Source organism: Eleutherodactylus coqui, chromosome 11 (genome assembly GCF_035609145.1).
Source record: "Eleutherodactylus coqui strain aEleCoq1 chromosome 11, aEleCoq1.hap1, whole genome shotgun sequence".
In the NCBI taxonomy this organism is placed as follows: Eukaryota; Metazoa; Chordata; class Amphibia; order Anura; family Eleutherodactylidae; genus Eleutherodactylus; species Eleutherodactylus coqui.
In genome coordinates this window covers 23,814,741-23,826,880 of record NC_089847.1, presented here as the reverse complement: position 1 = coordinate 23,826,880, position 12,140 = coordinate 23,814,741, and the positions used below count along the sequence as shown (strand labels likewise).

At 47.0% G+C, this 12,140-nt stretch overlaps 1 protein-coding gene across 1 annotated transcript in view; it reads left to right on the top strand.

The window, feature by feature from the left end:
- The first annotated feature begins 4,138 nt into the window (after positions 1-4,138).
- The window catches only part of DPEP1 (dipeptidase 1), a 45,481-nt gene continuing 37,479 nt past the window's right edge, over positions 4,139-12,140 (top strand). The window contains exon 1 of the mRNA XM_066582709.1: positions 4,139-4,303. The gene's annotated coding sequence lies outside the window, so the exon portion shown is untranslated. The remainder of the gene's footprint in view (positions 4,304-12,140) is intronic.

Sequence of the window (12,140 nt, the reverse complement as noted above, 5' to 3'; positions counted from 1 at the left end):
CACCGACTGCTGGCGACATGCTGCTGCTAACACATCTTGATTGCGAGACAGAGGAGGAGGAGGAGAGGGTGCTTTAGTGGAGGAAGCATACACCTCCGCAGATACCACCACCGAGCTGGGGCCCGCAATTCTGGGGGTGGGTAGGACGTGAGCGGTCCCAGGCTCTGACTCTGTCCCAGCCTCCACTAAATTCACCCAATGTGCCGTCAGGGAGATGTAGTGGCCCTGCCCGCCTGTGCTTGTCCACGTGTCCGTAGTTAAGTGGACCGTGGCAGTAACCGCGTTGGTGAGGGCGCGCACAATGTTGCGGGAGACGTGGTCGTGCAGGGCTGGGACGGCACATCGGGAAAAGTAGTGGCGACTGGGAACTGAGTAGCGCGGGGCCGCCGCCTCCATGATACTTTTGAAGGACTCAGTTTCCACAACCCTATACGGCAGAATCTCAAGGCTGATGAATTTTGCTATGCGGACGGTTAACGTTTGAGCGTGCGGGTGCGTGGCGGCGTACTTGCGCTTGCGCTCGAACACTTGCGCAAGCGACGGCTGAACGGTGCGCTGAACTACACTGCTGGATGGGGCCGAGGACAGCGGAGATGAGGGTGTGGGTGCAGGCCATGAGGCGGTAGTGCCTGTGTCCTGAGAGAGGGGTTGCATCTCAGTGGCAGGTTGGGGCACAGGGGGAGAGGCAGGGGTGCAAACCGGAGGCGGTGAACGGCCTTCGTCCCACCTTGTGGGGTGCTTGGCCATCATATGTCTGCGCATGGTGGTGGTGGTGAGGCTGTTGGTGTTGGCTCCCCGGCTGAGCTTTGCGCAACAAAGGTTGCACACCACTGTTCGTCGGTCGTCAGGCGTCTCTGTGAAAAACTGCCAGACCTTAGAGCACCTCGGCCTCTGCAGGGTGGCATGGCGCGAGGGGGCGCTTTGGGAAACACTTGGTGGATTATTCGGTCTGGCCCTGCCTCTACCCCTGGCCCTGGCCACCGCACTGCCTCTTGCAACCTGCCCTGCTGATGCCCTTGACTCCCCCTCTGAAGACCTGTCCTCCTGAGTAAGCGTTGCACACCAGGTGGGGTCAGTCACCTCATCGTCCTGCTGCTCTTCCTCCGAATCCTCTGTGCGCTGCTCCCTTGGACTTACTGCCCTTACTACTACCTCACTGCAAGACAACTGTGTCTGATCGTCATCATCCTCCTCACCCACAGAAAGTTGTTGAGACAGTTGGCGGAAGTCCCCAGCCTCTTCCCTCGGACCCCGGGAACTTTCGAATGGTTGGGCATCAGTGACGATAAACTCCTCTGGTGGGAGAGGAACCGCTGCTGCCCAATCTAAGCAGGGGCCCGAGAACAGTTCCTGGGAGTGTTCCCGCTCCTGAGCAGGTGTCATTGTAGTGGAGTGAGGAGGCTGGGAGGAAGGAGGAGCAGCAGACAGAGGATTCGGATTTGCAGCAGTGGACGGCGCAGAACTGCGTGTTGACGATAGGTTGCTCGAAGCACTTTCTGCCATCCAGGACAGGACCTGCTCACACTGCTCATTTTCTAATAACCGTCTCCCGCGTGGACCCATTAATTGGGCGATGAATGTGGGGACGCCAGAAACGTGCCTCTCTCCTAATCGCGCAGCAGTCGGCTGCGACACACCGGGATCAGGAGCTCGGCCTGTGCCCACACCCTGACTTGGCCCTCCGCGTCCTCGGCCGCGTCCACGTCCTCTAGGCCTACCCCTACCCCTCAGCATGCTGTATTACCAGTGATTTGATTTCACAGGCAGGAAATAAATTGGCGCAAGACTGCAGGCCAAATATAATTTTTTCCCTTTTTGGAAAACGAAAGGCCCCACTGCCTCTAGTGAATGAATAATCTAAGTTTAATAACTGTGCTGTGTCCCTGCTAATGTGTCACAGAACGTGAGGGTAGCAGAGTTATTATAACTCTTGGAGAGCAGGTATTTTTTTCCCAATTAAGGAAAGCAAATGGCGAAGCCAGCAGTAAAGCGTAGCTGGGTGCGTCTGATTTAGCAATGTTGTTCAAGCAGCTCACACGTGTCCACCGCCCGTAAGGACGGACAGAGGCTGGACAAATAGATTTGTTTTCAGTTTTTTTCCACCAAAAGGCAGCACTGCGTATATTCAATGAACATGAGAAGTTTAATAACTGTGCTGTGTCCCTGCTTATGTGTCACAGAACGTGAGGGTAGCAGAGTTATTATAACTCTTGGAGAGCAGGTATTTTTTTCCCAATTAAGGAAAGCAAATGGCGAAGCCAGCAGTAAAGCGTAGCTGGGTGCGTCTGATTTAGCAATGTTGTTCAAGCAGCTCACACGTGTCCACCGCCCGTAAGGACGGACAGAGGCTGGACAAATAGATTTGTTTTCAGTTTTTTTCCACCAAAAGGCAGCACTGCGTATATTCAATGAACATGAGAAGTTTAATAACTGTGCTGTGTCCCTGCTTATGTGTCACAGAACGTGAGGGTAGCAGAGTTATTATAACTCTTGGAGAGCAGGTATTTTTTTCCCAATTAAGGAAAGCAAATGGCGAAGCCAGCAGTAAAGCGTAGCTGGGTGCGTCTGATTTAGCAATGTTGTTCAAGCAGCTCACACGTGTCCACCGCCCGTAAGGACGGACAGAGGCTGGACAAATAGATTTGTTTTCAGTTTTTTTCCACCAAAAGGCAGCACTGAGTATATTCTATGAATAATAACTGTGTTGTGGCCCTGCCTATACAATTCTTTCCCTGCAGTATCAATGGAGGGTGCAATGGTCTGCAGAGGCGATTTTGAGAAGCAAAAAAAAATGCAGCACAGCTAACAGCAGCCTGGACAGTACTGCACACGGATAAATATGGCCCTAGAAAGGACCGTTGAGGTTCTTGAAGGCTACACTCACTCCTAACACTCTCCCTGCCTATGCAGCACTTCTGTCCCTAATGCCAGGTGCAACGGTCTGCAGAGGCGATTTTGAGAAAAAAAAAATTTGCCACTGCTAACAGCAGCCAACACACAGCTATCAGTGGCCCTAATAAGGACCTTTGGGGGGTCTTGAAGCCTACACTAACTACCAATTCTTTCCCTACAGCAGCTCCGGTACAAACAGCACTGTCCCTCATCTAACTCACACCGCATCTGAGGCGAACCGCGGGAGGGGCCGACTTTTATGTTCGGGTGACACCTGATCTCCCCAGCCACTCACAGCAGGGGGGTGGTATAGGGCTTGAACGTCACAGGGGGAAGTTGTAATGCCTTCCCTGTCTTTCAATTGGCCAGAAAAGCGCGCTAACGTCTCAGGGAAGGAAGTGAAAGTAACCAGAACACCGCATGGTGTTCGTTACGAATAACGAACATCCCGAACACCCTAATATTCGCACGAATATCAAGCTCGGACGAACGCGTTCGCTCATCTCTAATAGGCATTCATCTCTGAACAACTGCCTGTTCACAGTGAAGAGAGGTGGGTGGCCAGAAGAGATCTCCGACACGCGCCACCTCCATTCACTGTTTGACTGTCGCACGTGTGTGGAAGCCCAGGAGTGATACTCGGTGGGATTGTCCATTGAAGCGAATGGGACCTGAGCTGCAATACCGCACACAATCCTATGGACAAGGATATCGTTGCGTTCGGAAGAAAGCAGCCATGTTTGTCTAACCCTAAACAAACCCTTTAAGCGTCCAACAGTCGTCCCAACTAAAAGTACCCTTAGATTAGGGAATGTAGTAGGCCTTCCGAAAACTGTGTTTTTAGGGCACACTTAAAACTGTGTGTGTTGGAGATGAACCTGATTGTTTGGGGTAACACATTCCAGAGAACTGGTGGGGCTTGGGAAAAATAAATATAGGTCCTAGTGACAAGTTCACACATGTGAATGACTGTAAGACCACAGAATGGGTTAACAATCTCCTTAAGGTTCTCAAAATTTGGAATACAATGCAGCCATTTCACAATTCACTCACTTTCCTTATGAATATGTTTACTTAGTGATTGACTAATCAGCAAACACAGATGATGGCCGGGTTGCATGCATCTCTTACAATGGACCTGAAAAAAGTAACAGCTGAGAATAGATTGGCTTAGCATAAATCACCAGCCCATTTTTTTGACTTAATTGAATCATTGTTGTCTTGGCCTTTCATTACTGGCTGATACACCTTATAATGATTCCATAGGACAAACACGTGTTTAATAACAAGGAAGAAAGAACAAGGCATTGAGCAAGTAAAAACAAGACTAAGGACTCCAATGTCTGTCTTTCCCAGGATCTGATAGATTTTACAAGGTCAACAAGCCAAGTCTATGAAGGACTGTGCCCGTGTGAGTATTTATTTTTCTACTAAGGATCCTTCACGTATCATTTTGTTTATGCTTTTTGTGTTGTGAATGTGATATACATTGTAGTAAATGAGATCTTAATTACATGTGGCAGACAATCACTTGGGCATCTTGTGGCCTCTAAAGTTAGCCCAAAGTCGCAGTGGCATTGCTTTCTGCTCTACCTTGGAACCTACACCAGCCATAACCAAATTTGACTAAAGTGCTCTAGTTAAGTAAGTTTAGTTAGTTAGTTATCACACTTAGGGTGCATTCACACGAGCGTATATCGGCTCGGTTTTCACGCCGAGCCGATATACGTTGTCCTCGTGTGCAGGGGGGGAGGCTGGAAGAGCCCAGGAGCAGGAACTGAGCTCCCGCCCCCTCTCTGCCTCCTCTCCGCCCCTCTGCACTATTTGCAATGGGGAGAGGCGGGGCGGGGCTAATTCACGCCACTTAGCCCCGCCCCCGTCTCGCCTCCTCTCATTGCAAATAGTGCACAGGGGTGGGGAGGAGGCCAGCTCCTGCTCCTGGGCTCTTCCAGCCTCCCCCCCCTCTGCACATGAGGACAACGTATATCGGCTCGGCGTGAAAACCGAGCCGATATACATTCGTGTGAATGCACCCTTAGACAACTATGGTCCGTAGCACCAATCTAGAATGACCACGATTGAGAGCATTTTCCATTCAGTGCAAATGTTGGAGGAGGTACCGTTGCCTATCTGTTGCACCCACAAGCATCCAGGAGGCCTCCGCCATCCAACAGGGGGTCATCTCTCGATTTAAGATTATTTTCACTTGCTACTCATTGGCCAATGGGTGCACAGGTTGCAGACACACCTTGGCCCTTGTGCCTGATGGTGCCCAATGGCCCCTATTGCATTTCACATAGTCACCAATGATATGCAAGCCCTAGTACAGACATTGCTTTGTGTCCCAGAGCTCCATGTTATGCCTCTGCCAAGTGGATTTACTAAGGGAAGGGATTAATTCCTTTTAGCACATAGGATGGGCTTGATTTTGTAACTGGAAGGAGTTGTTTAATGTACTGTGTTTGTTTTAGAGCAGCTTATAACTTTAGGAAGCCTGTCACATTCCGTAATACTAGCATATAAATGTAAACCGTGGAAAATCTCAATCAGTTTGGTCGGTCATGCCTGCTTCCTTTAAAGGGGTATTTTGGGCTTCTACTATTGATGACTTAAGGTGCTTTTAGATGGAACGTCTATTGTTCAAAAAAAAATGTGAGCGAACGATGAATGAGAATTGCGCACTTCTTGCTCGTCATTAATTTTACGCAGGCATAAAAATCATTGTTGACTCATTCAGGCCCTTACCCACTTGCGTTTTTTTAACCCTGCAACATCATGGCATTTTTTTAACACAATTGTCAATGGAATTTTCTAATACAGTTTTTTTATAAACACATCGCAAGTTGGTGCTTTGCGATTTTTGTGCACCGCGTTTTTAACATTAGAAAGTCCCATTGACAATTGCGTTAAAAAATGCGTTAGTGGGTAAGAGCCCTCACTAATACTTCAGTTTAAACAGCACTTGTTCAGTTGTTCTCATTCACTTATGCAGCAAATGTGAAAAACTGAATGAGTCCATGATAAATCTGCCTGTCTAAACAGGATGCCTGATAGCAAATAAGCCTTATCCTCAGGATAAGGGCTCTTTCACACGAGCGTATGCCGGCCACTGTTTCCATGGCAAGCTAATATACTCTACGATGTGAAGAGTAAAATCTTATGAACGGGTGCACAAATCTAACATTTGTGCGCCTGTTCAGACAGCATGGGCCTCGGCGCTTATACGTCAGGGCTGCCATGCTGTTGAGCCTTCCCCTTCCCTCCCTATTGCCGGCTCACCTCCTCTCTCCTCCCCTCCGTCTGATTGTAATAGGAGGGGGTGGAGCTAAGCGCCATCCCGCCCCCTCCCATGGCTGACTGCGGACAAGGGGTGGCTCCGCCCCGTCCCCCCCTCCTTGTCCGCAGCCAGCAATGGTAGGGGGCGGGATGGGGTGCTGCTTAGATACGCCCCTGCCCCCTCCAGTTGGAATCAACCACAGGGGAGGAGAGAAGAGGGAGGGAGTTTAGCAGTAACGCTGCTAAACTCCCTCCCACCTCCCTCCTCTGGCCGCTGTCATTGTCTCCCATAGGAGCCCATGCAGTGGTCAACATATTCCACCCCTAAAGATAGCTCCAGGACTATCTTTTGGGCCCAATGTAAAAATGCCCGGCGCTATATTGGCCAGCTGGGCGCTTTTACATCATGGGAATACAGCCATGTGATCTGATGCATTGGAATCCTGTGCATCAGATCATAGCGTATATCAGCCGGCTGTGAAAACATCGGGCCGATATATGCTCGTGTGAAAGAGCCCTAAGTCATCAATAGGTGATCAGCAGGGGTCTGCTGCTGGAGATTCCCACCAATTAGCTGATTGTCCAGCCTGCCGTCAGTGCAGTGAGGCTGGATGTCATCATTGGTGGTCGGGCCAGAAGTGTAACAAAGCTTCCTGTTACACTTCCGGCTCCTCATTGCGGTTAGAGACAGAAGAGTAGTAGAAGTCCTATTGATTTCAATGCAAGTGAAGCCTTCTATTATACTTCCGGCTCTGACCACCAATGACGACATATGGCTCTGCTGCATTGACAACGGGCCGGACAATCAGCTGATCGACAGGACTGCTGCTCATCAACTATTGATGACCTATTAATAAATAAGTCATCGATGGTAAAAGCCTGGAATACTAATATATATCCACGGGCCTGTCCACAAAGGGACATGTAATGGTCATTAGTATTGGTTGGGTAAAGACATTCTGCAAGGTTTGTCAGGTTAAAGGCAAAATCGACTTGAAAAGTGATAACTGTTAACCCCCGCACCCTTTCTTCTGCTAAGGCCCTTTTACACATCACGATTAAGCACTGCATAATAAGTTGGCGCTATACAAATAAGGATTATTATTATTGTTCAAAAAATATGGATTGTGAGAATTTGAATGGTAATCGTTCAACACAAACATGGCCGACGATTGAAAAATGAATAATAATCTGTTTGCTCGTTCACAATTTATTGTATGAACAGCGACCGTTCAGTTGTTCACATTCTCTAATACAATGAACGACCGAACGACGTAGCAAACAAAATGTTAAAGATTTATCTGTGGATTTAAAGTGGCTTAACGAGCGAACTCTGACATTGTTCGCTTGGGCAAACTATTTCTCGCTCCATGTAAAAGAAGCCCTAGTTTGTCAAGCCTTCAGTAATATAGTAACTAGAACTGGGTAGGAGGGTTGTGGTCAAATGAGGTCATACACGTTAAAGGGATTCTGTCACCAGGTTAATGAAGTTTGACTGAGTTCTGAGTCATGGAGGTGGTCTGCACTGGCCTCTCCTCCGCAGTAACTCGGAGCTCAGTTCTGAGTACAACTTCATTAAGCCTGGTGACAGAATCCTTTAAGTTCGCCAACCATGTTGCTATAGATGGTCAGACATGAGCCATTTGTAGGACAATTCAGACAACTTTGGCTAGATTTGCTGATAATTACATTTTTAGTGGCTCACCAAAGCAATTAAATTGTGAAGATATGTTATCATATTTCACTCTTCATGTACACCTTAAATGGCTCTGACATGCTTACAAGGACACCAATCTAAAGTGCATCATCGTCCAAATCCACCAAAATCCATAGAATTGTTCAAAACTGAATGGGCATGTAGATGTTCTGTGAGCAAAAAAAAAATAATGAAAAGTGGTCACCTTGAGTTTGAGGTCTAAAAGTCATTGGAAAAGCAGTGTCTATGTTTCTACTAACACAACCCTTGGACTTGAGTAGTTCAATTACCCCAATAAATGGGATTACATCTCCACTGTCTAGATGACATTAAGGTTAAAGGTTTGAACTTTAACAGTTTCTTAGAAGAAAGCTTACAAATGCGTGAAATACCATGAAGGAGACATATAGAAACCTGTCATATCACGCAAGCAGCGCTGGCCAATCAGAGTGCAACACCCTAGAGAGATGACCTCGGACAATTGACTACTGTGCAGAGCTGGGAGGGATAAGTGTTAGCTTGTCACAGCGGCATTTACCAGGGTCTGGTCCCTGAGGGATATTGCGTAGCCAAGGCCAGAGCAGGATTGCAGGACACTTTCAACACCCCTAGGATAGGGAATGCCAATACACGGGATGAGGGGGATAGTAGTTATCACTTGTGACGCCACCATTCCCACACACTGGCCTGTTACACGGCGGAGAAAAGAACACAAAGATTTTGTGTATAATACCTCGGGTCTTCAGGAACAGTTGAGGCCCGGTATAACTTTACTTTAGAATTAAACTTTGATAAACAGGTAATAAATGCCATACAGGTACAATTCTTTTCAAGTGAACACAGCTAGAGGTCAGGGAGGATGCTCAGGATTAAAACGGTCCTACAGTCCACATTATCTGTACAGCACCACTCCTGGTCTCTGAGCACTCCAGAGGAGGAATGGGGTAAGGGTCTCTCCGCAGACTCTCTGGCAGACAATTATTTACAGGAAGACTTAGACAATAACACCCCGCATGGCAGGCAAGTGAGTGTACCTCTGTACGGTGATCCAGATTTTGGACGGCCGCACAGGAAAAGCCTGTAGTATGAATGGGTACCTGTTCGGTGGATTACTCTATACAGAACTATTGGGGAATGCACTCTCTCTCTCAGGATCTTGATGGCTCAGTCCACTCACATCCACACTCCAGACGTGGCGGGATATCTCTCATCTTCCTCCATCTTCACCTACATGGAAGTTGAAGGTGCTTCCATGTGGCTCTGTGTTAGCACTCTCTGCTCCTGAAGATGGCCCTCCCTTCCCACTCTCAATCACTCCTATTTATACCTTCACTCATACCACATGACACAGCAAACTGATACATCTACATGCAGGCAATGATTTTATTATTGTTAACCTCCCCAGCTATGCAACACACACACTGGATATGACAGTACAAGCTTTGCACAGTGCATCTACATAGGACAAAACATGTATGACATTTATGGAGGGGACCAGGATGGTGTTCTGGGCCTCTACACTTTCCCCCCTACTGAGGAATGAAGCCGCCCCCGGCACCTCTAAAACATCCACAGTCGCCGGGCCAAACTTTCTCATCCCTCCCACCACTTCTCCCTCTCTTTTCTTCCCCTTCTTTCTCTTCTTCTTCTTTCCTTTGGGTTTACCGCTTGTTATGAGTTTTTTTAACTTCAGAATATCTTCTCTTTTTTTAACAATTTCAACTTCTGTGTTATGTGTAAGTAATTAGTATGCTATTGATAAATCATTCAAGAGTTATTAAAGAGTGTCTATATAATTTAAAATAAGCTGTCTCAGAAAATCGAGAATGTAAACTGAAGAATGACGACAGACTTTTTGTATGTCAAAGCTGTTTATTTGCCACCTGGCTTTCGCAAACTATACTCATTGTATTTCATTGACAGACTAAATAAAAGCTTTTTGAACCATAAAACATCCACAGTCGGGCCATCTTGAGTGTCTGACATTCATCCCCTTGAAGAACACACTGCTCAGTGAAACCTGTAAACACAACTACCACCTCTGGTCACCTATATACTGTATAAGGATGTACCCACCCCCAGTGTACTCTGACTAAAGGAAGTGTCATTTCTATGTGTGGCTACTATTTATGACGGCGTGTAAAGGACTGTGACTTGCAAGTACATTAGAGAAAAATCTACTAGACTGGACAGAATCCAAAAGCACTAGTATTGCTATGGAGCTTCATTCATTACTTTACTCCAAAGACTAGTAATGTAAGATCAGTGGAATGAATGTCATTGTTTCTTACTGTGAGAGGAAATATACTGTTATCATACACAAAAAACATGAAAAGGCAACTGGCAGGAAAAAGAAAGCAAAAATATAAATCAGAGTAGTTAGTAGCTTAAGTCAATTGCCACTGTCCATGATTTGAATGAGGTGAATGAAATGCCCCGCCCACTGTGACAGACTGAACGGGCTGCTGAACACTGAAGACTGGACTAAGGGGTACACAAGAGACCTCCAGTCATACACATATAACTAACATACCATACACACAGACTCAAACACACGGTGACTGTACTAAATTTGCATAAATTTGTATGAATTATCTTGAATTGATTATATTAGCCTTAATATTAATTATGCATGAGAATATTGAATGACTTTATGCATAAAAATTACTGTAGAGTTCATGAGCTAATTAACTTTTAACTGTACACGCCTTTACTTTACTGAAACATTTCCAAACGTTGCATAAGTTTTCGACATGAAAAATACTTCACAAGAAGAAACATTACTTTGCAGTCTTTTTGCTTATAACTGAGAAAACAAGAAATGAAGGCCTGTCTCTTGTAAAGAGTTCTAAGGAAAATGAAAGTTATTTTGTGGCAACAGCATTCTTCCAATTTCTGCCCACAATTGCTTCCTGCTTTCTACATGAGCCACAGCTGCTGCAGCTCCATCACCTACCAGTGACTCCTCATTGTCTTCCATCCTTGCGGAGCTGGTAGTGGGAGAAGTAGATGAAGTGCCCATGCTGAGCACAAGGGATACAACGGATCTCCTCAGCGGCGTCTGTGGGAGTAAACAGGCTGGAGTCTGTCTCTCTCCTATGAAATGAAAGCTGAAGTTAGCATCCCCATAAGTGAGCACAAATGGACGCAGCAATTCTGGGATATACTCCTGGATGACTCCATTGCCCCGGTGAATCAGAATCCAAACCGGATGTCTAGCTTGGGCTGTCATTCCATTCCTTCTAAAGAAGTGCTGTGTTGGAAGAGGCTTTGTAGAGCCTTCTATGTCCTCCGACACTGGGAAGGTGGGCAGCCTAGTGATCTGTGGGTCCTCCTCCCATTACATTGGCAGCCTCCAAGGAATCGGCTCCACAGTAGCTACAGGAACTCGGTGCAGCCTCCGTGTTCTCTGAGTGGGATCCATTTTGTTAATTGCCTGGCCAAGCATACTCTGAGCCCAAAAGTCTGCAGCTGCAGTTAACTCCTCCCACTTTGGGCACCAGCAAGTCCATTCAGTAGTGATAGTCCACCCCTCTACTTTGCACCTAGCCAGGACGTTGTCTTTTTGGCACCAAGCAGCTTTGGTGGGAGCTACTTGGTGGGAGTGACCCATAGAGGAGAGCATTATCATGAAATGAGCGCCATCTTGGGTGGCCCCATTGAAACTTAAGTGGCAGTCCATTAGACTTGTTTTAGCACAGCAGATTAGATCCTGTGCCAAATGACACCAGAAAAAGGGACGCTGCAACACCCCAGAGGGATAAGCCCGGACACTTGACTACTGTGCAGAGCTGGGAAGAATAAGTATTGGCTTGTCAAGGTGGCATTTACCAGGGTCTGGTCTCTGAGGGATATCACGTAGCCAAGGCCAGAGCAAGATCACAGGACACCTTCGACACCCCTAGGATAGGGAATGCCAATACACGGGATGAGGGGGGTAGTAGTTATCACTCATGATGTCACCGTTCCCACACACTGGTCTGTTACACGGGAAAGAAAAGAACACAGAGACTTTGTATATAGTACATCGGGTCTTCAGAAACAGTTGAGGCCCGGTATAACTTTACTTCAGAATTAAACTTTGATAAACAGGTTATAAATGCCATAGAGGTACAATGCTTTTCAAGTGAACAGAGACTAGAGTTCAGAGGTCAGGAAGGATACTCAGGATGAAAACGGTCCTATAGTCCACGTTATCTGTACTGCGCCCCTCCTGTACTCAGAGCACTTCAGAGGAGCAAGGGGGTAGGGGTCTCTCAACAGACTCTCTGGCAGA